The 27917-nt window shown below is 45.9% G+C and overlaps 1 long non-coding RNA gene across 1 annotated transcript; it reads right to left on the reverse strand.

Moving 5' to 3' along the window:
* Window positions 1-7594: 7594 nt before the first annotated feature.
* On the reverse strand, window positions 7595-27910 carry LOC115292814. The gene is made up of 3 exons (XR_003909154.1): window positions 27793-27910; window positions 7854-7976; window positions 7595-7669 (listed from the first exon to the last, which is right to left on the reverse strand). It is a non-coding gene; the product is annotated as an uncharacterized LOC115292814 (long non-coding RNA).
* Between the last annotated feature and the right edge of the window lie 7 nt (window positions 27911-27917).

Raw genomic sequence — 27917 nt, forward strand, 5'->3', positions numbered from 1 at the left:
TCACCAGGTACCCTCCATCTAAACAACAGCCTGTCTTTTACCCTGGGGTGGTGAGAGGTCATGCCCAGATGTGACGCGAGTGGCAATAGCCATCTCCTGGCCATGGGGTAACAGTGGGGACACCAATCAATGCTGCAGATCAATCACAAACTTGGCCCTGATAAAGGGTAGCATCAGGTCCAAGGCTCTTTAAACCCTAACTGCAGAGTTCACTATGACCTGGCCACACCCCACAAATCCCATCTCATGCCCCAGCCCTTCCCACAACATGTAGTTAAGCATGTGGGCTCAGGGATCAGCTGGCTAGGTCTAGAGATTTCTCAAACCCTTACAGAGCCACAGTTTCCCCATCTATGAAATGGGAACAACCATAGGACCCAACTCACAGCTCATGGTAGGGCTTATGAGATTAAACAGGTGTAAGGAACCCAGCACAGTACCTGGCTCCTAATAAGTGCTCAATAAGTTAGCAGTGACTTCTTGTACGGTTTTAATACCCACCACCCACACATGAAGTGCTCACTCTGCTTCTCCTGTGTCTCTATCCTAGCTCTATAAATAGAATGCCTGTAGGACATGCCAGAGAAGGTCAGAGTTTAAAGAGGTTTTAAAATGACTGATTCAAGTCTTTTGGTTAACCAGAAGAGAGGCCAGGTCAGGTCAGAACTGGCACAAGGCTCCAAGCTGCTCAGGGAGACTGGACCTGTGACTCAAATCCTTGCTTCACAATCAGAGAGTGGCACCGGCACTTTGTCCTCATTAAGCTCTTCCTGTCCACTGTAGAGGACACACTATGTGGCAGATACTTGTAACTGTCCTCAGGTGTCTATTTGCTCTTTCTTCTTACTAATGGAATCCTCTAGGTTTTAGCTAGATACATGACCACTCAGCTCGAGATAATATTTCCCAGAGTCCCTTGCAACTAGCTGCTGTCCTATGATCAACTTGGCCAATGAGTTGTGATTACCAGTATTATGTGCAATTCTGGGTCAAGAGGAGGCTATCAGTCCTATCTCATTCTGACCTTCCTTCTACCATCATTTCCCATGCTCTGAATCACTGGTGTGGTGGTACACCAACTTTCTTGATGCCCATGGAGACAACATCCTAGTGGGTAACAGAGAAGAACCCTGGATGACCTTATGGGGCAGGCTACCCATTTCCTTGACTGCCTGCCAGCCCAAACTGCTTTGGGAGAGAATACACAATCTCACAACCTTTTAAAAGGACAGTTGTTTTACCTCTGTTAAAGCAGCCATGCCAATATCCTAGCTAGAACTTGCCACCAGCACTAAATGACATTAGTCCTCTTCTTTAGGTCTCCTTCTGTAGGTAGTAATGAATACGCACACACATATTCATAACAAATTGCATTACACAGAAAAACATTATCACATATTTAAGAATGTCACTCTTACATGATCTCATGGTTCGTGGGTTTGAGCCCCATGTTGGGTTCTGTGCTGACAGCATGGAGCCTCCTTGCTCTCTCTCTCTCCCTCCCCTGCTCTCTTTCTCTCTCTCTCAAAATTAAAAAATAAACTTTAATAATGTCATTCTTAGATATGATATAAATGAATCATGGTTATGAAAACCTGTGTTCTTTTTAAGTTTTATTTTTTACTTTATCTTAAATTATATGTGCATTTTTGGGGGCACCTGGGTAGCTCAGTCGGTTAAGCGTCAGACTCCTGATTTGAGATCACTGATTCAGTCTCACAGTTTGTGAGATTGAATCCCATGTCTGGCTCTGCACTGACAGTGCAAAGCCTGCTTGGGATTCTCTCCCTCTCCCTCCCTCTCTCTGCCCCTCCCTTGCTTGCTCTCTCTCTCTCAAAATAAATAAACTTTTAAAAAAAGGAACTTAAAAAAATAAATTATTTATGCATTTTTGAAGATGGGTTGGCTGCAGGTAAGAAAAAAAATACAAGCTAACACAAAGGGACTCGCCCATATTCTCACATAATGAACCGTAGTTAAGGAATGGCGGCTCCTTGGTTAATTCAGCAACCCAAAAGCATCATCAAGAAGCCAGGATCTGTCCATGTCTGGACTCTCTGCTATCCTCTTTGTCTTGTCCCTACGATGAAGTCCCCCAGGGGTTTTAAGATGGTGGCAGCCATCACCATCACACTTGGCAATCAGCAGAGGCAGAAGGGACAATCTTGCACATTTCTACTGGAAGCAAGGAAGGCTTTCCCAGAAACTCTCCTGTGGACTTCTCCTAATGTCTCACTGCCAGAATAGTGTCACAAGCCCGCACGCAAACCCATCACAGGCACCAGCAATGGGCCACAAGCAAGTGAAAACACCTTGGATTCACCTCCTACTAGAGAGGCCCACAGGGGAAGGGAGAGGATGGAGGCCCGCTCAGAATCAGAGTTCTGTTAGGAATGAAGGAGCAAGGGGTCATCTGCAACAACCCACAATTGGAGAAGATTTGACAATTATTCTAAAAAATAATGACGGTACCAGCACTTTTCTGATCTAGCAATCAAAGCACATACAGTCATAATTAGATGTTTAAGAATCATCAGCGCTGGCCTGCTCAGGGGTAACTCAGCAGCGACACACGGCAGAGCGACATCCCTCAGCCTGCTGCCTGCAGGGCATGCTCTAGCATCAAGACCCTCTATTCCCCATTTTACATGTGTTCAAATATGCAATGTGAATTATTTACCTACTGTTTCTTTCCAAAAAGGATGTGAGGCAGATAATCTGCAGAGTTAGTATTTTTAATCCCCTGAAATATTAAAGGCTTCCCCCCTTTTTCCCATTTCTGAACTATATGTTCCTGCCACTCTCTCCTTTGAGGTTTTTTTCCAGCTCTACAAAGAATAAACTTGTCAAGGTATCTGATCATGTCTCGGGACCAGAACAGGTTGAAATGACTAATTCATCGAGCCAGGATTTTCAATCTTATGTACTCCCCAGTGATCTTTTCCTGACATTGTGGGAGAAGCCTGTGCTCCATCCAAAGGCACTGCTTTGCTCCTTCTCAAGTTGCACAAGTAGCAACATCTGAAATTGGCATATTCTTACTTTAGAATGTCAAGAGCAACTATAAGTACCTCTACAAAAAAAAGGGCGAACACGCAGTTGGCATGATTTACTCATCACAAAGCCACGTTAAAAATATAGCTGATTCTTTTTTATTTTGCAAGCAAACTGTGTCAATTAAAAGTTTGTTAAAATGTCAAGGAAAGCACAGAACATTAACTAGGCAAGGCTATAAAACTAGAAATACAAGCGTACAATGAAGGTTTGCATGGTGAAAGCCAAATTTCACAGGCAAAAAATAAAAAGAGCTTACAAGGGCTTGAGAATTACAGCTGTGCAATGTGAATCAGGTGCACCCGGAAATGTAGGTTGCCAAGGCCACTTTCACTTTCTGAGAGCTGAATTTTTCTGTGTTAACAATACTACACGGAAACAGGAGTTTGTTCTGGACGGACACACAAATGGGAGCACTGATGCATGCCACAGATCAAGGTGTTTTGCCCAACGAGGCCTTTTTCAGGCTAGAAGCACACTTACCTACAGAGCTTTGACTAAACCCTGCACTCTCTGCCGGCTCATTCCATGACTTGATTATGATGAGGCATGGGGTACCAGGTCCCCTGCAGATAATCACTGCCATGGCCAAGGGCAGGAACTCCATGCCCTTAAAATATGTCTTAGAAAACTGCTGATGGTTCAGTGAGAGGTCGGCAGCATCAGTGTCAGTACAGAACGAGCCCTCCTGCTCAAGGAGGCGGTCAAGTGCGGGCAGCCACGGGCTGGCAATGCTGCGAGGGGCAGGGGGAGGGTCGGGGAAGGGGGCAGATATGGGTGACCTCTAGGAGGCCTTCACGTACTTGAGACCCAAAGATTCTCTGGTCCAGATCCCAAAATAAGCTCTCAAACTTTTTTAGGGGGCTCCTTTGCACTTTCAAACTCTACAGTAACAGAGCTAAGAACACTCACACAGAATCACAGGTATTTAGCTTGGGAAGAAAGCTGAATTGCTATTTGTTCCAAGCTCCCTTCCAATAAAGCAGAGATGAACACTGTTATAAGCTCTAAAACTTTGATTTGGCTTAGGTTAAAACTGTAATTAAACATAAACCTCAAAGTCAATGGTACTCATCATACACAATGGTGAAAAGCGGAGAGCTTTTCCTCTAAGATCAGGAACAAGAAAAGGATACCCACTCTCACACTTTTATTCAACATAGTACTGGAAGCCCTACACAGAGCAATTAGGTAAGATAATGAAATAAAAGACATCCAGATCAGAATGCAAGAAATAACACTGTCTCTATTTGCAGGGAATATATATATAAAGTTGCCAGAATGGGGGTGCCTAGGTGGCTCAGTCAGTTAAGCGTCCGGCTTTGGCTCAGGTCACGATCTCGTGGTTCATGGGTTTGAGCTCCGTGTTGGGCTCTGTGCTGACAGCTAGCTCAAAGCCTGGAGCCTGTCTTCAGATTCTGTGTGTGTCTCTCTCTTTGATCCTCCCCTGCTCACGCTGTCCCTCAAAAATAAAGAAAACTTTAAAAAACCCCAAAAAACCCACCCCAAATAAAGCAGTCTTGAGAAAGAGGAACAAAGCTGGAAACATCACACTTCCTGACTTTAAACTATATCAAAAACTACAGTAATCAAAACAGTATGGTATTAGCATAAAAACAGACACATAGCTCAATGGACCAGAACAGAGATTCCAAAAATAAACCTGGGCATATATGGTTAATTAATTTACGACATAAGAACCAAGAATATACAATGGATAAAGGACAATGTCTTCAATAAATGGTGTTGGAAAAACTGGACAGCCACATGGAAAAGAAGAAAATAGAAGCCCTCTCTTATACTATCCACAAGAATCAAGTCAAAATGGATTAAAGATTTGAACATAAGATCTGAAACCATAAAACTCCTAGAAGAAAACAGAGGGTGAGCTCCTTGACATCAGTCTTGGTAATGACTTTCTAGAAAGTTTTTCTAAAAAGCTTCTGCAGAGCAAAAGAAATATTCAACAAAATGAAAAGGCAACCTATGGAATGGGAGAAAATATTTGCTAATCATATATCAGATCAATATTCAAAATATATAAGAACTTCATACAACTTGATAGCAAAAAAAAAATTCAATTAAACAGATGTGCAGAGGAACTGAATGAACATTTTTTTCAAAGAAGATGTACAAACGGCCAACAGGTACATGAAAAGATGCTCAACATTACTAATCTACAGAGAAATACAAAATACAATTCAAAACCACAGTGAGCTATCGCTCACACCTGTTGGAATGGCTATTATCAAAAACAATGGCTATTTTACAAGAGATATTAAGTGCTGGAAAGGATGTGGAGAAGAGGGAACTATTATGCACTGTTGGTGGGAAAGCAAACTGGTGCAGCCACTGGGGAAAATTGTACAGGGGTCTCTCCAAAAATTAAAAATAGACCTACCATATGATCTAGCAATCCCACTTCTGGGTATGTATCTGAAGGAACTAAATCACCATCTTGAAGAGAAATCAGTAGCCCATGTTCACAGCAGCATTATTTACAATAACTAAGACACGGGAACAACTTAAGTGTCCATTGATAAGTAACAAAAATGTGAACACACACACACACACACACAAACACACACACACACATACAATGGTATATTATTCAGTCATTAAAAAAAGAAGGAAATCCTATCATATGCAACAACGTGGCTAGACCTTGAAGGCATTATGCTAAGTGAAATAATTCACACAGAGAAAAACAAATAATGTATGATCTCACTTATATGTGGAATCTAAAAAAACAAACTCATAGAAACAGAACAGTTTGGTGATTATCAGAGGCAGGAAATGGGGTTGGGGAAATGGGCGAAGGTGGACAAAAGGTCCAAACTCCTGATTACAAGATAAATAAGTCCTGGGAATGTAATGGATAGCATGGCGACTATAGTTAACAATATTCTATTGTGTATTTGAAAGTCGCCAAAAGAGTAAATCTTTTTTTTCACTTTTATTTATTTGAAAGAGAAAGAGAGGGAGTGGAAGTGAGGGAGAGGTGTAGAAGGAGAGGAAGAAAGAACCTTAAACAGACTCCATGCTCAGTGTGGAGCCCCATGTGGGGTGGATCCCATGACCATGGAATGATGACCTGAGCCAAAATCATGAGTCAGACGCTTAAACTGACTGAGCCACCCAGATATCTCTGAAAGAGTTAAATCCTGAAAGTTCTCATCACAAGGAAAAAAACCAAACAAACCTGTAAGTATGTGAGGAGATGGATGTTAACCAAATTTGTGGTGATCATTTCACATACATATACACATATAACAAATCATTCTGTTGTACACCTTAATACAACGCTGTATGTCAATCATATCTAAATACAACTGAAAAGAAAAGAATATAGGATATAACTTGATACTCAATAAACAGAAGTGTGAAGTGTTAAAAAAAAAAATAAAATAATCCAAAGAAAAGAGGAAAAAGCACACTCAGAAACAACATATTGGGCACCTGGGTGGCTCAGTCAGTTACGTGTCCGACTTCAGCTCAGGTCATGATCTCACAGTTCGTGCATTCGAGCCCCAGTTCGGGCTCTTTGCTGATAGCTCAGAGCCTGGAGCCTGCTTCAGATTCTGTCTTTCTCTCTCTCTGCCCCTCCCCACTCACACCCTGTCTTTCTCTCTCAAAAACAAACATTAAAAAAATTAAAAGAAAAAAAAAGAAACAATGTATTATAGAAGGCAGAGCTTCCGCTAGCACAGGTCCCCAAATCTCAGGGTGGCGCAGAGGTCACACCTCTTTCATGAATCCCTTTCCTTGATACCACCGTCTTGGAACCAAACTGCAGTTTTTATAAAGGAAAAATAATCTATTGTGTTAAGCCACTGAAATTTGGGAATTTGTTATAGTAGTTTAACACTAATTCTAATACTTGTCTGGTATAGGCTTTTAAATAAAATTAAACTAGTAAATGTAAAACACCAGAGTCATAATGGTGTAGGAAACAAAGGCACAAGGAAGTGGCAGATAAACTAAATTTCCTTACACCCCACAGCCCACTGACAAATGCCTGAGCCTGGCAGAGAATGACATTTCTCCAGGAACTCCCTACTGTCTTCATGGTAATAATTTGCTAGAGGAAAAACAACCTTTGCTTGACAATAGTTAGGCTTCCAGTTTTGGTGAGTCTTCTTTAGCATATGAAAGTCCCTTTGGAAACTTCCCTTGGACTTTACCTCCCCCAACTGCCAAGTATATAACCAGTCTCTTCCTGCCCAGAAGTCCGGTCTCCATGCTTTAATAAAATCACCTTTTTGTGCCAAGACAGCTTTCTTTTTTTTTAATTTTTAATGTTTTTTATTTATTTTTGAGACAGAGAGAGAGAGCGCAAGCAGGGGAGGGGCAGAGAGAGGGAGATACAGAATCTGAAGACAGGCTCTAGGCTCTGAGCTAGCTGTCAGCACAGAGCCTGATGCGGAGCTCAAACCCACGAACTGTGAGATCATGACCTGAACCAAAGCCAGACACTAAACTGACTGAGCCACCCAGGCGCCCCAGCCAAGACTGCTTTCTTGCCCAGTGACTGCGGACCTCACCACCACTCCAAAACCCTGTCAATCGCAGCTCAGTAATGGGTAATTCCTTTCCATTTCTGGTCTGCTACCATCTGAAAATACGAAAAGAAAAAAAAAATTTTTTTTTTTTTTTGCTTTAAAGCAAGAGTTTTCTAGGAATATTTAAATGTACAGGTTGGGGTTCACCCCATAAACTTATTATCAAGCAACATTTTTGGGAGAAATATGGCCATTTACATCTTAAAATCACTCTGTCATCTGGAATATGGTACTTACCTTGAAAGCTAACTTGAAGCTGAGAGAAGTAGAGGTCTTGAAACAAAGATGTCATTCGGTGGATGGTAGGTCCTTTCAAGTTTCCCAGAGCAGGCCATACTTACCTGTAAATCACTAGGGGTTCTAAAAAAAAAAAAAAATCAATGGTACTTAATCAGAACCATGGAGGGGGTGGCTGTTCAAGCAAGTGCTTTTGAGAATGCAAAGCTCTGGGGTGGCCATGACCTTTGTTTACATATCAGTTTCCACAAACTTAAGCTAATTGAACAAATACTTATTCTGTATTATTATCATTAAATTGAGTTTCTAAATTGAGTTTGACTATGTCTACCAAATATAGCACAGAGTTACCCTGTAATATTTAGAGATTTGTTTTAATAGTCACCTTCCAAGGTTTGCTGTATTTTTACTTGGGCACTATTCATTGTGAACTGTCGAACTATTCGTTGTGTGTCACAGGACATCATGATGGTTCGCTGTTGGACTGTGACAGCTGACAGTGTTGTGAACTCGTTGGCTATGGAAGACCGGCTCTGCCCACCAACCTTGTGATAACTGGCCACAGACTGCCATATCACTGGTGTTATAAATTATAACTCGTTTAATCAGGATGGAGATGTGTGCTTCCTCTTCTGACGCTAGGAACATACCTGGAAGTGTTCTTTTGTAAGAAATCATTCTAACATTAATTTTAAAACATAATGCAAAATATTGTCTTCCCAAAGGTCTGTCTTCTTTTCACTGAGATATAATTTATGTATAACATTATATTATGTGGGGAATAAACTTAGGAATTCCCTGATAGGTTAACAAGGTATAAAGAATTAGAAAGCCATAGGACGTACACACTCAAGTTTGGGTAAACAAGATAAGGTAAATGGGCAAAGGCCACCAGTATAGGGCAAAAGCCTCCAATATAGGATGAAGGTACAGGAATAGGGCATCTCAGGATCAAAACATCTAAGATGAGGTAAACAAGATTAGGTATTCCAGGCAAGATTAGGTATTCCAGGCAGAAATGCCCCCCAACTTAGTACAATAACAGAATGCTGCTTTCACGGGAAGGAATGACCAAAATAGGTAAATAGGTAAATAGAGCTGTAGACCGCAGCAGGCAAAGTTGCCTAGATCACAGCTAATGAGCAAAAGAAAAGTGCCTTGCTGACCCTCAGGTTGCATGTCCCCTAGATCAGTTCTTGTCTCCTAGACCAGTTCAAGTAAACAGAGGTGGTGCCTCACGTTTGCTGTAAACAACTTTCCATCCGGCACCAGAATCTTGTTTTGTATTGACCCAAACCCCTAACACTGTGTATCTCCGAAACCCTCTTTTCCCCACACCCATGAGTTAATGCTCACGGTTTCATTGTCTCTCTGAGCATACCCATCACGCTTCTAAGCCTTCTGATCCTAATAAAGATGGAGCAAGGGCCCTTACTCAGGGCTCTTATCTCCTCCTGGACATTAGCCTCTCTCTCATTTTTAATCCTGCATCCTGCTTTCTTGCTGGACAAGAGAGAACTCCAGGCCGAGTTTACAATATTAGTTCCAGAGGCACAACATAATGATTTGATATTTGTATGTTTTGCAAAATGATTACCACAATAAGCCTAGTTAACATTCCTCACCATAGTTAACATTCATCCCCATACATAGTTCAATTTTGTTCTTGTATGAGAACTTTTAAGACCTATTCTTAGCAACTTTCAAATATACAATATAGTACTACTAATTATAGTCACCATGCTGTACATTACATCTCCATGACTTAATTATTTTATAACTGGAATTTTGTACCTTTGGACCCCCTTCACCCACTTTGTTCAGCACCCCCCCCAACCTGGCAACCATTAATCTACTAACTATATCTATGACCTTATTTTCTTTTTAAGATTCCAAGTGTAAGTGAGATCATAGGACTGTCTTCTATAATCCTCCTGGAAGGTGGTCAACAAAACTCTAGCCATTTAGCAGTTTCCCATAATGCTCTTAGGATGCTGATCAAACCCTGCCCAAGGCCTACAAGGCCTCACTGTCACTCCAGGCTCACTGGTATGACTACAGTCATCCTGGCCATCTCTTTGCCCCACAAAAGAGCCTGGCTCCTTGGAGGCTTGACACCTGTGTCCATGCATGTCCTCTGATGACCCAATTATAAGATGGGTCAGTTGGGCAGATGCCTAGAGTTCGAGTTCATAAGGGGCACCCACACCCCCCTCCCAAGAAAGGAGATGAAGAAAACTCTGCTTTTCTGGAGTTTTTTGGGGCAGGAGAGGAAGATGGGACCCCCAAGGGGCCAAGACTGTCTTCTCTGAATGACTCTGATGATCTAAGATAGGCAGGTGGACTTAAAGCCAAGGATAAAAAGCTACGAGGAGCAGAGAATGAGAGTGTGGTGGTTCTGGAGCACATCTACAACTTTTCTGTCACATCTCCCATCAGGAGGGGGTTCCGCTGAACAGACTTCAGGACTACCTTAATGGGACAGAAATGATGCTGTGTGACCTCCAAGACCGGGTCAGAAAACTCCATGAGATTCTATCTGGCTTGCTCTCTCTTGCACCATTTATTTTAGAGCCCTGAAGCAACCATACTGAAGATACCACGTGAGAGGTCACGCAGAGACAGGGATGTCCAGGCAGCCCTAACTGAGGCTTCCCAGCTCAGGCATCTGACATGTGAGTGAGGGAATATCTGGATGATTCTAGACTGCCCACTGCCTGCATAACTGTGAGAGACTGGAGTGAGAAACACGAGCTGGCCCAGTCCACCTCCAGACCATGAGGATAACAGGGATATGATGGCTGTTTTACGTCCCCAAGTTTGGGGATGATTTGTTACGCAGCAGTAGTGATGAGACCAGGGATTTTGTCTGTCTTGCTCCCTACTCTTCTGCCCTCAGTACCAAACACAGTACTTGGGGCAGATCAGGTAGTCAGTGTTTGCTGGATAGCTGAATGAATGGACAGATGAATGTACAGAGGAGAGGCTCTCTACAGCCACCGGCAATCCACCCTTTCTGCCTTCCCCCAGCCAGCAGGCTGCTATCTCTCCTCTGCCCCTCCACCTTTCCCACATCGCTAACTCATGATCAGTCCTCAGATCCCAGCTCAAAGATCTTTTTCTCAGGGAAGCTGCCCTTGAACTCCCTTGTCTAGATCAGTGTCCTGTCTGACACTCCCAAGTCACCCTGTATCTCTCCTTCATGACACTTCCTGAGACTATCATTACATAATCTACTAACTACACAGAAATGCTGGCTGGCTGGCTGTCTCCTGTGACTGATTATAAGCCATCGGACAGCAGCGATGGTGTCTGTTCACAAGCTTATCTCTGGTGCTGGGTGAAGCCTATCACAGAGCTGGCTGACTGTGTGTCAGAACCTTTCTGGAAACCGGCGACATACGGCTCAGCTGTATTTTTACTCACAATACTTCTGACACCAAACATGTAATGTTTTGTTTTTTCTTTTTCTCACACTAACCAATTCTCCAACTCTGTGGACACCAGCTGGGTGTCCTACAATTCAATTCTGACATGGACTGCCCCAAATTAGTGTCAGACTCTACAGGTTTAAGAGCTCAGTTCCAAAGACCGCCCCCACTTCAGATGCCAGTTACAAGCATCGGCTCCCCAAATTAGCCACTTTTGTCTGATCTAGCTACAGAGTCAGAGGTGGAGGGGGGCCTCCCACAGCCCCTCCCCTTTCAAGTTCAATAATTTGCTATAGCAGCTCACAAAATTGGAGCACATTTTACTTACTGTTACCATAGATGTATTATATAAAGGATACAACTCAGGAATAGCCAAATGGAAGGAATGCAGAGGACAAGGCATGGGGCCAGGGCACGGGGCTCACATGGTCTCTCCAGGCAGGCTGCCCTTCTAGCACACTGGTATGCTACCAACCCAGAAGCTCTCTAAATCCCCACGGTTCAGAGGTTTTTATAGAGGTTTCCTTTCCTATCTATGACTGATCCAGTCATAGGCCATTGGTGGGGCTGAAAGTCCAAACCTCTAATGGTGCTTTGGCCTTTCAGGCAACCAGCTCCCATCCAGAAGCTATCTAGCCCCCTCTCCTGCTCCCCAGGCCAGCAGTGATTAGCATATAAAAGATACTCTCAGCACTCTGGAGCTTCCGTGTTTCATGAGTGGTGTGCCCTGAACTGGGGGACAAAGACCCAATATTTATTTATTTTTTATGTTACCATCTTGCTATTAGATGGTGCTCATTTTTACTGTTCTCAGTAATACTGAGCTAGAATTGGCCTCTAACTACTAGCCTACGCCCCACCAGGCCGTCCAAACCCACTCACACCCTGGTCTTTCACACCACATAGACCCCGGGAAACTGGTCTGAGTGTCTTCTTCAGGTTTACACATAGCAGTCAGGGGAAGAGGCAGAATCTGAAACCAACTTTTCAGACTTGCCAGTTCAACACGATGTCTATCACATCACCCTGCCTCCCGGACGTTACCACGGATATGAGATGCTCGAGAGCATCATAATCTCCCCACCGAAAACAACAACAACAAACAAAGCAATGCACTTTTCATAATGGGGCATACAAAACAGGTGAAGCTTCTTAATATTTAACAGACAGTATTCAATGTCCCCGGAAAACAAGGGCTCGTGGTGATATTTACTTTAGGCACCTCCCTGCCAAAGACCTAAGGGATGAGCTCCTGCACAAACATCTAATTCAGATTTTAATTTGCTTCGTTTCCTGGGAAGATCCCACATCAATCCCCCAAAGAAGGTGTACGTTCTGCTTTCCCTTCTTTTCTATTACTTGTCATTCCCCAGGATGCTGGAGATTAAGGACATAAATACACTAAGATAAAGAACATTCCAGGTCACTTGCACTGTTCAGTGAGATAGCAACCCTGAACAACTGAGCTTTTGGAGACCAGGCAATGACCCAGAAAATGTGAACATTTTAATGTGACTTAATGTGAAAAACTAAAAAAGGATACAGAGCCATGCATTGCACGAGCCAGTTTTTGTTTTTTTTAATGCGTGTATGTATATGCTTGGGAAAGCCTGAAGGGAAGAAATACAAATTTAAAAATGACATCGTATGCCTCACTCTTCAGACTGGCAAAAAAATAACAAGATCATTCATCTTTAGTGGATGTTAGTCCCAATGAGGGGATAGATTCTTTCACACACTGTTGGGAAGAGGGTTCGCTGGAACAGTATTTGTGAAGAACAACTGGTGGTCTAATTAAAACAGTAAACACACCTACCCTTTGCCCCACGAATTTGTATTCTGGGTATCCAATCCCCAAAAATGCTTGTTCATGTGTATAAAGGATCAGTAGGAATAAATATAAAAATTTGAAAACTGAAATGTACCTATAGGGAAATGGTTAGAAAATTATAGTCTGTTCATATAATGGAACAGGATTCAGCCTTTAAAAAGAAAGGGGGGGGGGCACCTGAAGGGCTCAGCTGTTACAGCATGTGACTTTTGATCTCGGAGTTGTGAATCTGAGCCCCAAGAATACAGATTACTTAAAAATAAAATCATTTTAAAAAACAAGGGAAGGCAGGGGGAGGGAGAAAGAGGTGGGCTTAGGTGTGGATGTAGTCAAACCTCCCGATTTTGCCAAGTAAAAAATGAATGAGAGAGAGTGTGTAAGTGGCAGTGATGTGGAAATGGTGAGGTTTGGAGTGAACGGTCAAGAAAGAATTCTTGAGTCCTCTTCAGTGTGGATAGGATGTTTTACTAAAGCATGGGGATAGCACCCACGGGTAGAAAGAGCTGTAGTGGCGTTGGGAGGCTAGCATAAGTCTCTAAGGAATTTGGAAGCAAGGTTTCCAGGGCCTTGAGAGGCTAGCTGTTAGGAAAAGGTCATTTACTACTAGTAGTAAAACCCTAGTCATGAGACCCTTCAGATGTGTATCAGTGGGCCATACGCTTGGAGGATGATTGCTAACACATATCCTGGGGAGCAGAGATAAAGGAAGTTTCCAAGGAAATATTTATATGTTAATGGAGACTTCCAGGATCCTGGAGGGCAGGCTACTGTGAGGCTAAGGTTGCCTTTTGCCCTTAGCCAAGTGACATCATGGAGGTGGTTGAGTTCCTAGAGGAAGGTCACTCTGCCTGTCTCAACAACTTGTCAATGGGCTCTAAGTTGTAAAGAACTTTAATTGTTTTTCTTTTGCCTCTGTTCTCTACTTCAGCAGCATAAAGATAGAGTGCTTATCTATTACATAGGTGTCTCTGTAGGTAAAACAAACATGTGCATATCTCAACATATACCACGAAATTTTAAGAAAACATGTAAACTTACAGAATAAGGTCAGGGAGGAGACAGTCCCCAAATTAATAATGGTCATCTCTACTGGGGAATTTTCAATATTTACTCATATATTTAATACTTCATTTTTACACTATGTTATGGTACAAATAACGACTAATAATGACAGCAGAAAATGTGACGTTAAGTCAGAAGAGCAAGCTATAATACAACATATACAGTTTGAGCTCAATTACCTTATAAAGAAGACACATTACAAAACTGGACTGAGTGGTTTGAAAGAGGGCTAAGAATGAAATTTTTAACTGTTATACTCTTTAGAATTTTGAATACATTGGTATTTTTTTAAATCAATAAAAGTGACAATTTTTAAAGAAGCTCTGGAAAGAGAAAATAGACCCTTAACGTTATGGGTGGTTATGGCTGGGACCACAAGTAATCTTACTCTGCTTTGATACAAATTGCAAGGGTGAAAGACTGACTTACAACGCTGGAAGCAGGTGGTGGGATCCTGGAAGACTTCTCTTCTCATTTATAGTCTTTTGCATTTTCCAGGTTTTCTTAAACATTTATGATTTTTAAAATCAGAAAAAAAGAAAACTGTAGAATTTATTTAAATTATTAAAAAATTTTTTTTCATGTTTATTTATTTCTCAGAGTCTCGGAGAGAAAGACAGAGACAGAGCACGAGCAGGGAAGGGACAAAGAGAAGGGGAGACCCAGAAACCAAAGCAGGCTCCAGGCTCTGAGCCGTCAGCACACAATCCGATGAGGGGCTCAAACTAGTGAGATGCGAGATCATGACCTGAACCGAAGTCAGGTTCCCAATGGACTGAGCCACCCAGGCATACCTATTTAAATTATTTTTTAAACAATGTTAGTTAAGCAAGAAGTCACAAGGCAGGCATGTAAATTATAAAGAGACCAGTGGTTTTGTAAGAGTACCTCCTTTCAAAACGAATGCAACATGAAACCTGATGTGCGAGAAAGATAAAATCAGAGTTTAGTGGGAAGGGCCTGGTGCCCCACTCAGCAGAAGCCCCATGACAAAGAAACCAGGGCTCCAGGAGCTCCATTAGGAAATGCACTCTATGAACAGACTGAGGCTGCAGGGGTTAGGGAAGGAGTCGTGTGCTAGCCAGTCCAAGGGGGCTTTACGGAAGAGACAGAAATTGTCAAAGCTCCAAGGGCAGGTATGATGTTGGCGAGCATGCCTGAGGTGAGCAAGCACTTCCAGGAGGATAAATAATGTGTACAGTGGCATGCATGCCGAGGCAGAATCCGCCCCTCCTACACTGTGGGCTGATGACAGGTTTTATGCAGTCACTCATCACCGAACAGGGTGGAGAATGAGTGGGGCCAGACTAGGCTCCTGTAGGAGGAGGGAGCCACAGAAGGTTCCTGAACACACGCGTGACAGGATGAGGGCGGCAACACAGACATCACTCCGGAGCTGCTGACAGATACGCTCCTGCATATTCATCCCGCCTTCGAGTTGGCAGCAAAGCACTGGCAGCCAAGAAGGCAGACAACCTTGCCGGCTCTGACATTTGGGGGCTCACGGCTCATCATACAAAGGCTAGCTTTTGCCAAGCTTGTGCGGCATTTGATAAGAATATCAGGAGACAGGCTGCAGGCTCCAGGGCTAATCTGGAAGGAGCCCACATTTCAAGGGCAATGGGGCTGGGACCCCAAGTCACAGCTCATGAAGCCTCCCTGGCATTGAGATCACACCTTTAACTCCACTGCTTACCAGATGCAGTACCTCAGGCAAGTTACTTAACCTCTCTGAGCTGGTTTTCTCACCTGTAAATGGTGATTCGATTATTCATTCAACAAATATTTACCGAGCCTCTGCAATATGCCAAGCACAGTTCTAGAGGCTAGGGATCAGTAGTGACCAAATTGATCCAAAATCCCTTCCCTCACAGAGCCTGTATTCTAGTGGAATGTAAAATCACCCACTTTACGGGACTGTGGAAGGGAATGCACTAAGGATATTAAGGATTCTGTACCTAAGTCTAGTGTGTGTATGGGTTCTCCTCCCACCACCCCCACACCCCCTCCCCCGACATCACCAAGCTGTTCTCTGACACTAGCTGGGTGTTCTACAATTCAACTCAATTCTGACCCTACCTGCCTGGAAATAACATCAGAGCACAGGCTAAGGGCCCCTTCCCACAAGATTTCCCTCCAGCCCACTTCAGAGGTCAATTGCAAATCCAGGTTGTCACTTGTGCTTCTGACTGGAGGTCTGACTCCCTCTTTGGTTCAATTAATTTGCCAGAGTGGCTCACAGAATCCAGAGACAATTTTACTTACCAGATCGCGGGTTTACTATAAAAGGATAGACTTCGGGAATAGTCAGATGGAAGAGGTGCACAGGGCAAGATATGTATGTGGGAAAGGTCACATAGCTGCCATGCCCTCTCCCAGGGTGCCCGTCTCCCACATCCCCACCGGCTCACCCCAGAAGCTCTTCAAACCTGTCCTTTGGTGTTCTTATGGAGGCTTCACTACAAAGGCATGACTGATTAAATCGTTGGCCATCAACAACTGATTTGACCTTCAGCCCTTCTCCCCTCCCTGGAGGTCTGGGGATGGGACTGAAAGCTCCAACCTTCTAATCACAGGCCAGTTCTCCTAACAACCAGCCCTCATCCTTTGTTACCTGGGGGCTTTCAAAAACATCACTTTATTAACGTAGCAAAAGACACCTTCCTAGGTCCCAGCACAGTTTGGGGGCATCTGCGCCAGAAACAGGGACGAACGAATATAAATGTCTTACTGTTAATCACATCACAGGTCGTAATGATATTCCTTTTCTCATTTTATTACTATACATCTTCCCTACAGCCCTTAGCACCAAGAAGGCACCCAGAGACACCATGGGGCTGGTCCGAGTTTCCTTCTATGGACTGAGATTTCCCTGCCTGGAAACAATGCCATACATTCAGCCCTGGGCTTAGACTATCAAGAAAGTTCCTCTCTGCACCCCACTCCCTAGCACTGTTAATTGCACCATGGCAAGCAGAGCTGGGTAGAGAGAGAGAAGGAAACCACCCTGGGGCTATTCATCACAATGAAGACAGCTGACTGGCCTGCTGAACCCTGGCACGGCCCTCATTTCCTTGGGGAACTGAGCGGACCTGCCGGCTGGGGAGAGCAGTTCCCTTCTCAGGCAGTGCTTACAGACTCTTCGCCTGGATGGGCACCCCTCATTGACCGTGTGGCAACACCTAACGGGCCCACAGAGATGACCCGGCCTCTCCCAACAGGCCAGCCCACGGCAAGGGCAAACTTCACTTAGTAGATGTCACTGTGTTCACGGGGTGGGTACTAAGTTATTCCACTTGTTCATTTCAATGTGCTCACAGGGTGGGTGACAGATACAACCAGGCTGTATTCGAAGCCAAGTAGCCAGAAGTATTGGTAGGCATTGAAAGGAGAAGGGAACAAATTTTAAAGCAACTTGAGGACCTCATCCTTGGGGCTCTGAGAAAATGCTCCATCAAAAATCCAGCTGGCACATACCTTGATTTGAACTGACAGTTTCAACTTTCCTCACTGACTACATGCCAGTGTTCTGGTGCCAGCCTCTATTTTCACAGCCTGAGTAATGCCCGGGCAGAGGACCAGACAAGAATCGGAAACAGAGGGACGGGGCAGGAGAGGTGAACGGCAAAGTAGTAGGCCCACATCCTGCTCAGCCTCCAGCAGCAAACCCTTCAGGGCAGAGGCTGGGCCGGCAGCCAAGCCCTCCTCAGATTCCTGCCCGGCCTCCCCTGAGCCCCATTCCCTCTTTCAGCCCAGACCCTGAGCTCCCTCGGGCTAGGGCCTTATCTGCCTTGGGCACCGCTCTGTTAAAGGAGTAAATGACCACACTGCTGGACTCCAACTCTGGCACACTGCACTTACCGTTCTCCCTGAACCCCCACATGCCCCTTCTCGTACTTCAGGGTCTGTGCCCACTCTGTTGCCCCAGGTGCCTTCCTGACCTGGTTAACTCCTACTCATCCTCCAATTCAGCTCAAAAGCCAGCTCCACGAGACGCTTTCCTGGCCCCAATGCCAGGTGAGGCCCCCCAGCACTGGACAACGACAGCCCTCCCGTGATCTGCATCAACACGCAGCTCAGGTTGGCTTCCCTGCCTACCTCCTTCCAGGGCTAGGTGAACAGAGAGCCGAGGAAGCGGCAGGTGATCCGTAGGTGTGCGTGGAAGGAAAGGGAGGGAGGGTGGAAAGAAGGGCACCAAGAAAGATGCTGTGGGCGGAGAAACACCTGTCACAGAAACCTACGACAAACTGAACGAGAACAAAACACTAAAACCCAGTAGATAAATGGATGGATCATTCATTAATGTTTACAAAGAAAAACTAGCAGGAAGTGGTTTGGTAAAGATTTCTCAAGTCTTTTGAGTGGGAAGGAGGGGTCACTCTTTGCTGCATCCACTGCTCCCTTCCGGATGTGGGTGGGCTAGGCTGGGAACCGAAGAGGAAGAAAAATTTCAGAAGGCTAAGTGAGTGGGGGCACTTGAAAGGCTCACTGGCAAGGAGCTCTCATAGGCTCAGTGCTCCTCTGGCCTAGGGGAGCTGAATCCCATTTCCTATGGGGTCATCTTCAACTGCTGAGGGGGACCAATTATGACTCATTCCCATAAAGCTGTTAAGAATAGGCCTGGGGTCAAGAACAGGGTTAATGAGGACCATCTATTGTTCTGCTCCAGTTCGCAAAGGTAGGAACAGAAGCAGACAGATGATCTGGACATACAGACTATTTTTGGCTAGAGCCTTCTTAGTACAAGATTTCCTTCTAAGACAGACATCCCTAGTTGTCCCTCAGCATCCTTTCCTTCTTCCTTGCTAAGAGAATTCTGATTTGGGCGGGGGGTGGGAGGGACAGTGTGACAGAGATTTCCAGCTAATCATAAAATCCAACTCCTCCTCTTCCTAGGCACTGGACCACATTCCCCCGCCTCGCTTCCAGGAGGTGTGGCCATGTGTCTGAGCCCCCGCCAATGGAATGTCACTAGAATTAATTCACCACCTCCAAGCCTGGTCCATAAAATTCTCCCACACACCGTCCTCCACGCTCCCTTCTCTTCTGATTGATGTAAACAAGCATGGTAGAATTAAGAGCCCAGTCCTTTAATCACCTGTTGGAGGACTCCTCACTAATTACGAATAACCATTTTGGATGTTGTGTGAGCAAAAAGTAAATGTCTACCATTTTTGAGTCTTTAAGCATATTTGAGTTATTTGTTTAGCAGTGAGCCTACCTAACTATTCTTGGTAGCAGGGTGCCCTGCTAAATACTCACATGGCCCTTTAAACTGGGACTGGTCGTGCGACATGTGAACTGTCAGGGAAAGTCTGCTAGGTGTTCTGGGGAAACTGTCTGCTTTCCTGATAAAAGGTACCAATGTGGTTGGTGCCTCCTTCCTGCCCCAGTCATCTCACTATCATGAAGGACAGGCCGATAAAATAACAGAAGTGTCAGTCCAGACAGACATCAGCTGTTGAAAGAAATGCTAGCAACCGCCTACCTTTGGACATCTTGTTACATGAAAGAAAGAAATCAGTATTTGCTTAAGCCACTAAGGTAGGACTTTCTGTTACTTGCCGCCAAAAGCAAACCTGACTGCTTGGCAACCAGCCATTCATTCATTCACCCAGCCTGTACTGAGGCATATTTCATGCGAGTCCTTGTGCTGAGGGGCTGCAGAGTCAGGAAGAGCTGGCCTCCAGGAGCTCCTGGTCAGGCTGAGGAGACAGGCCCGTGTGCAGACAATCTGCACGCAGTGGGAAGAGATGTTATAACAGCACACGGTGTCCCAGGGGAGTGTGCGCATTGAGTGGCGGGTAGGCACCGGGGCAAGGGGTTCCCAACTCCTTTCTGGCATTCAGCACCCAGAGACAACACGCCTCCATCTAAAAAGCCAGTGAAAAGAACGTGTTCTGCTCAGCCAAGCCAACTGCAATTACTTACTGTATGTTGAGTGTTAAACACCATCAATTAATGCAGCTGTTCCAAGATAATCAGCAGTCATTAGAACAAGATGCACGAATAAAAAATCATATGCTACTAACATGGAAATGATGGAAATCAGATGAACCAAAAACGAGCCAAAAATGCCTGCATCTTCCTGCCTGCTGACATTGGCAATCTCCTGAAATACACCTTTCTCAAAGACGACTTGTCATTTTTCACCTTGAAGACGGAGCCAACAACAATAAAAAAATCAACTGTCAGTGCCATGACCTTCAACCATAAATATCCAGGCTTTGATTTTCAGGTCTCTGTTTCCATTAGGAACTGTGATGGAGACAGACAAACTGGCGACAAGAGATGATTCCATCTGGGAAAGGATGAGGCAATCGCGCCCAGAAAAGTGAGAGCACCTGGGGAACCACGTGGAAACTAAAGAAAGGCTCCCCTCTGTTTAGATCAGGTATGCCTGCATACAAATAAATGGTTTTTAAACGTGAGTGACAGGGGCGCCTGGGTGGCTTAGTCCGTTGAGCGTCCAACTTCGGCTCAGGTCATGATCTCAGTGTTCCAGGAGTTCAAGCCCCGTGTCGGGCTCTGTGCTGACAGCTCAGAACCTGGAGCCTGCTTTGGATTCTGTGTCTCCCTCCCTTGCTAGGGCTGTCTCTTTCTCTCTTAAAAATAAATAAAAACATTAAAATTGTTTAAAGAAATAATCATTAAAAAATAAAAAAAATTTTTTTTAAGTAAATGACATTATTTACCATTTCTTTACTTTCTAAGCAGGGGGCAAGTATTAAAACAAAAACAAAAACAAAAACAACCCCTTGACTTCAAATTCCAGTAGTTTAAAAACAAATAAGAGCAGGCTCCTCATTAAGGGAGATCCGATTTCTGCCTGAGGGCCAGCTTCTCAGCATGAAGTGCTCCAGTGTGGAGCCAAGGCTGTACCACTCACACTCACACAGGCAGAGACGCTAAGTCCCCAAGCAGCAATCACAGGCTCTTTATTCCCCAGCCCACGCTGGAGGCCCGCCCCAGGCCGTGATGGCGAACACTACTTGGGCAGCCTTCCAAATGGGACTTTCTTGGTAGGACACACACAGCAAGTGAGGACCTTCCTTCTCCAGGACTGGTTATTAAACCCAACCCTATCAACAGCTTCTCAGAGACCTTCATGTCCAGAAGGTTCTGACTATGGCAGACACAGGAAGCATGATGGTCTGGACTTCTGCCTCTGTGCAAATCCCCTAGCCACTCTCAAGCAGCTGGGCCCCTCCTCACTCAGAACTGGGTCTCTCACAGGACTGTGGGGCTTTCAGGGCTGCTGGAATACCAGTCCAAAGCAGCGGCCAGGGCAGTATGCAGTCCTCCAGGACCAAGAGCGGTGCTGGCAAAGCAGGAGACTAAATACTGAGTTTACAGGCTCTTATCATACTTCCCACTAACAACCTGAACTGTTAAAACACTAAAACATTAATGTGGTTGTTAATCGAGTGCCCAGCCTAAAGAGCCAGCCAGGCAACCTCACACCTGTGTGTACCTGCTTAAGATAATCAGCTCCACCTCCTGCCACGTGCAACCCTTTACAGGCCTGTGCTGGGCTCTCATGATCATAGTAGGTGGCCGAGAGGCAGGAGAGTGCCTGGGAACTGTCTGCACTACCTTTCATGTCCTTCACTGTGAGCTTAACTGTAACGTCCTCTGTACCTCTGGGACAGAGACTATGTGTGTCTTGTCCATTCTCCTATATCCATCATCTCAGTGAGGTTGGTTGGCACCAAAATCATATTTTTAAGGAATGAATGAATAGTTGTAACAGCTAACATTGTTTTTTACTTTTAAAAAATATATTTATTTTTAAATGTTTATTCCTTTCTTGGGCTGGGGAAGGAGACAGAGGATCCCAAGCGGGCTTTGCCTTGACAGCACAGAGCCTGATGTGAGGCTCAAACTCACAAACCATAAGATCATGACCTGAGCCTAAGCTGAACGCTTAACTGACTGAGCCGCCCAAGTGCCCCAACAGCTAACATTTTTAAAGCATATCATGTGCTAGGCACTGTTCTAAGTTGTCTTCATCAACTATCTCGTTTTAGCCTCACAATAATAGCACCTCAATTTTTATCATCATCATCTCAATTTTACAAATGAAGAAACTAAGGTACAGGGTGGTTAAGGATCTTGCCCAAGGGTACAAGACTAGTAATGACAGATCCAGGATTCAAACCCAGAATGGTTTCAGAGACTACACTCTTCACTACTGTACTATGCCAACTACACAGGTATTCAAGAACTCTAGTATTGGGGAAGTCATCAGCAGAGACCACAAATCCTGAGAAATGCTTCCAGCAGGTTTCTGGTGGTGCTAATCACATACTGGTTGTGTCCGTTTGACCTGCAGAACCTTTTAAAGAAAGCCAATACTCACTTTTACCCCTAAGCAGGAGACTACCTATAATTTTCAAATAACTATGTAGTCACATTGGGTTTTGAAGCAACTTTAGCAGCGATACCTAAGTTTACATAGTATTTCTATTCTCAAGAGTTCTGCATTCTAGGGGTGCCTGGTGGCTCAGTCAGTTAAGCATCCAAGTTCAGTTCAGGTCATGATCTCACGGTTGGTGAGTTTGAGCCCATGTCAGGCCCTGTGCTCACAACTCAGAGCCTGGAGCCTACTTCATTTTCTGTGTCTCCCTCCCCTTCTGCCTCTCTCTCTAAAATAAATAAACATTAGGGACAAAAAGAGTTCTGCATTCTAGGAGAAGTCTTAAAACACCCTGTGGTCCTGTGTCCCCATCTCGACGATCCCAGACTTGCTGGAAGGACTAAAGATCATGGACTCAGTTGCATATTTATAGGGTATGGTCATAATATTAAATATTTAATTAAATATTTCAACAAAGTAATCAAAATTTCTATACTTATCAATCTATACTCATCAAAATTCTATACCTGCTTATACTTCTATGGAAATTATTATTTATCTCTCTGCACATTTTAATAACCATGTTTACAATTTAGTAATTTTTTTCTATAAGACTGTGTCCTTCCATTTTTGAGCTTCCAGACATTTCTACCATAATACTATTCTTCTACCTTAATCCAAATGCTCCTTTCATTTTAGAAGCATAGAGTTAAGAAGGCAATAAAATGTTTTATTCTAACTCAGATTCTCCCATATTAGATGGCAAAATTAGCAGGCAAGAACTTCATTTTATTTTAGAGTTTATTAGCTCGAAATGATAAGGCTGTATCCCTGAAGGCCTAAAGTTTGGTACTGGACCCAAGAATGAGGTAGTTCTAGGAAAGCAAGCTGTGGTTTTCTTAGTGGGAAAGACATGTCTCATTCTAACTGAGTGGTTAGACAAATAGTATTCAAACTATCTGTAAATTTGGTATAAATCATGACTCCAACCTCAAACGAGAAGAGAGGAGGGGAAGGGTGGAGGTCAAAACCAGGTGCAATAATTTTCATCTTAGTTTATTTTTTAAAGCTCTGGTTTCCATCCTATTGATTACAGTTCTCCCTAAGGAACTTGGTTATACACAGAGGCCCAGAGTGGTCAGCACACAACCATGCCCCATGATACAGAAACATGAATGTATAAGGCGGGGAGGCGAGTGGGCAGATATAAACAGAATTTTCAAGTTCCTAGTTGCTACTACTAGATGTTTGGGTTATGCCAATTCTCTTCCACCCCAGGGCACCAGCCCAGAGGCGGCTCCCTGAGGTGTGCAGTCCAGAAGGATGAGACTGGGGGGGGACAAAGGGAAGGAAGACAGGTGCATGGATGAGCCAAGAGCACACAGTGAAAGCTGCCCCTGGCTGCAGGAACTACTCCTTGAGGCCCCTCCAAGTTTATTTTTCAATACCTTTTTCATCATTTATCTACCTCCATGCTCCTGGGACTGCTCTTCTCTTCATTACTGATTGACCTGTAACTTTCCAAAAGCCTGGGGTTTCCCTAACCAAGGCTCAAGCACATTCAGAGCGGCCTGCTGGGGGTGGAGGCTAGCAGGCTGGAGTCTGTCTGTGCCTCAGTTAGACAACTCTGACCCTCCTGCCTTTGGAACTCAGAGCAGACTCTAATTCATTCCTGCTTCAAAGGTGCCTCCTCTTGTGTGGCTGCCTTGAAGGATCTGCAGTTTGGGAGGACGGGGGGCTTCAGCAGGCCCTATTCCATCTGCCAGGCTGCCCAGCAGGTTCTAGAGGGGTCCCCGGGGGCGCCTGGGTGACTCAGTCGATTGAACCATCTTTGGCTCAGGTCATGATCTCTAGGTTTGTGAGTTCGAGCCCCACCTTGGGCTCACTGCAGTCAGCACCAAAGCTGTCAGCACAGAGCTAGCTTTGGATCCTCCTTCCCCTCTCACTCTGCCCTTCCCTGCGCGTGTGCATCCGCTCTCTCTCACCAGAAAAATAGAAGGGTCCCTGGAAGGCTGCTTCCGTCAAAAGGCTCGCCATCCAACCAGAAAGCAGCTGTCGCCTCTGCTTCATCCCTAAGTGCGGGCTCACAGACTCCATCAGCTGTGTCTCCTTTTCCACTCCCCTGGGTTCTCCCCCTCAGCATCTCAGGTGTGAGGTGTCTTCCCTGGGCCAGATCCCAACCTAATGTCACTCAAGCCATTTCCTAAGGAGCACAACCCTCATTCAAAATCTTAAAATAGCTCTGCGCTCTCCCACTTTGCTAAGCCCAGCTCTCAGCTGTCCTTCAAGACTTTCTAGAAACCTGAACAGTGGGCCCAGCAAATCATATTTCAGGTTACTGTGAGCTATTTTTCCTATCTCAGTGACTCTGTTCCTAATTGGTAACCCCTATACCAGAATGCGGCCATAATTCCTTATCTACCAACCAAGAGCCCTGTCCCAAGGCAAAGTCCTGGGGCTGAAGTCTACCCCTGCTGTTTTTCCAGGACCCTGGATATTCTCCCGTGCTTCTCCCTACCTTGAGAGGGCCCGCACCACCGCCCTCTCCCTCCCTGTCTCACTCACAAACTGCAGGCATTAATTAAACCTCTTCTAGAAAACAGATTTTTCATCAGCTGCAGGAATTCTGGGTAAGAGCCAGACTTGGAGACAGAGACAATCTGGGTAAGAAAGATAAGCCCATGACAACATTAACCTGTGGGCAGTGCAAGTTCCCACGTCCAAGTAACATTCTGGATGCCAGCCCTTCCCGGATTCCTGAAAAAAGGTGGCATGAGGCATTCCCACCCGCTCAGCCTCTGCTCCTATTCTCCAGGGCCGGCTTTTGACAGAGGAAGAGGAGCTGGACTTTGCTGATCTGTCAGTGGGTCACAGCCACCTCCAAGAAACAGAAACACCACCCTAAACCACCAGCCCCAGCAGAGCCGCAAACCGTATTGCCAGAAATGTGTAAGAAGCGGTGCTCCCAGCTCTCCTTGGGGAAGTTATCTGGGGTGGACAGTACCCACTGGACTAAAGATGATGCTCCCTCCCATCACAGACAGGGATGTGGGATGCCTGAGGTGAAGGGGCTGCAGCCACAGCTCAGGACCCTGTGCGTTAAGCTGCGAGGTCTTACTTCTCAGCAAACAGCCTTAGCTCCCAGAGTGCCCCCAATTCTAGGCTGAGGACAGCCGATTTCCTTCGCAGAAATTCTGGAGTCCCCACTGGGGTCAGAGACCCAGCTATCAGAGCCTGACCCATAAACTGAGAGCTCTGCTCCCAAATAAACACAAAGAGGAGTTTGTCTCCAGTGACATTGTGCATTTTAAAAAAAATTGATGAATTTAAGGTCAATATTTTGAAAACAGTGCAGCACAATGGAAAAACATGAGTTATGGACTCAGATTTAATTCAAGAGGGGGATCCATTTTGTTTACTAGGTAACATACCGAGTACCTATCACTTAGCCAGCACCAGGCTGGGTGCTGACTGAGGTTGTTCCCCCCCTGAAGGCACTCCTGGCTAGTGGGGCATCTGACAGTCAACAACCCACCACTGAACAGCATGATGAGGACTGAGAAGGTGCCCTCAGCAATTTGTCCACACTCGGAGGGAGCCCACTGAGCCCCGGTATGACCTTGGGCTAATTACTTATTAATTCACTCTTCAGTGCTGAAAGAATATTGAGCTAATTACTATTCAGGCCAATCGAAAGGAGAAAAAAAAAACAAACCTTATGGATACTGCAAGTTTCACAAAGGCTCTGAGCAATATGCTTCAGAGGCCCAGGGGCCCATCCTGTCCCTGGTGCCCGACAGCAGCCTCCCAAAGCATTAGTGAGGGTGGGCTGGCCAGGAGCTAATCCCCTAAAGAGAAGTATCCCCTATGTGTCCTTTCTCTGAAACAGGCAATTAATTTAAACCAAGACGTGATGAAGGCCAGGAGAAGGGATGGGGGCAGATTCAGGCGGAGGCTTTTCAGGCTGTAAGCAGTGCATCTCCACCCCTCTCTGGGGAACACGAGGCTTTTCAAACCATCTGCTTTGAACTCTCTTCCCACAGATGTCCAGACTGAGCACCAAATACCTCCGAGGGGAAGGAGCTGCTGCCAAGCCCCGTTTGCAGTCACGTCACGTTTGTAAGCCTGGGCTGGGCTCAGTGGGCTCTACACTAGGGTTCACCAGGAGCACCCTCCGCATAATAGCAACAAATGTCTATTAGGAGCAGTGAAGCCCTTTTGAGGCCCCCCGCCTGGGCCATCCACCCCACGCTTCCCCATTCGTACCGATCTAATGTCACATCTCTCCTGATTTTACTCTTCGAAAGCCTACAAAGCACCGTTGCCTTCCCACGAAGGCACTGGCCGCCCAGGCGGTGAGAGCCTCGCTCCTCGGGCTCCCTTCGCAGCCTCCGAACGCCCAGCGAAGCGGGAAAACATGGCTCCACGTCCTCCGGCACCGCTAATCCTTGAACCATCCACAGGTACAACTTGTAAGACCGTCGCTGCCACAATGAAAGCACCCTGCTCTGAACCAATTCCATTTCTGGCGTGTGACAAAGCCGGCTTCTTTATTAGAACGTTACAGACGAGCCAAAGCCACGCCGCAGGGTCTGGAGCACGCAGTCCTAACCTGAGCACCCAGGCACGCCGGCCCGCGCGCGGAGCGGCCCCTCGGCGGGGCCCCGGGACTCCAGCGGGCGCAGGCAGCTGCGGGGGGTGCCAGCCCCACCCCCGAGAAAGGCCGCGGAGAAGTTGCCGCAGCCTTCTCACCTGGACACCAGCAGGTTCAGAAGTGCCGCGGGAATGGGGATCCTGGGAGCTCCGATTGGGGCTGGATTTCGGCGCTGGAGTGCGGGCGCCGGGCAGGAGTGGGTTGGGGAGGCGGGGACGCTGTGGAGGAAAGCGGGGCCGGTGGGGCGCGGGGCTGAAGGTGGCGGTGGCCGCAGCCTCAGGCTAGTGGGTTTGGGGGAGGTGGGGGCGAGGGCTCAGGAGAGGTCGCCGGGATCCTTGGCAGAGTTAGAGTGCTGAGGCTTGGGGACAGGGGCCGGAGGGCGGGGTGGCCTGGGGAGAAAGAGCGGGTAGGAGGCTGGGGTTTGGGGAAGGAGCGGGAATGGAGCAACACTCTCCCACCCGAGACTCAGTCCCGTTGTCCCGGCCTGGGCGCGTCCCGAGGACCCCCTCGGGTTCTCAGCCCCGAGACGCCTGTCCGCTTCGAACCTCCGCGACGCTCAACTCCAGAAGCAACAAGCCGGGCCCCGGGCCGCTTCCACTCACCGTCCATGCTCCCTGACCGGCTCCGGCCCCGGCTCCGCCGCCGCGCGCCCGATTCGGCGCTCGCCGCCTGCTCAGCCCGTTGCGGGGAGGAGGCGAGGGCTGAGTGCACGGACCTCGGGGCAGCA

Source organism: Suricata suricatta, chromosome 5 (assembly GCF_006229205.1).
Source record: "Suricata suricatta isolate VVHF042 chromosome 5, meerkat_22Aug2017_6uvM2_HiC, whole genome shotgun sequence".
Taxonomy (NCBI): Eukaryota; Metazoa; Chordata; class Mammalia; order Carnivora; family Herpestidae; genus Suricata; species Suricata suricatta.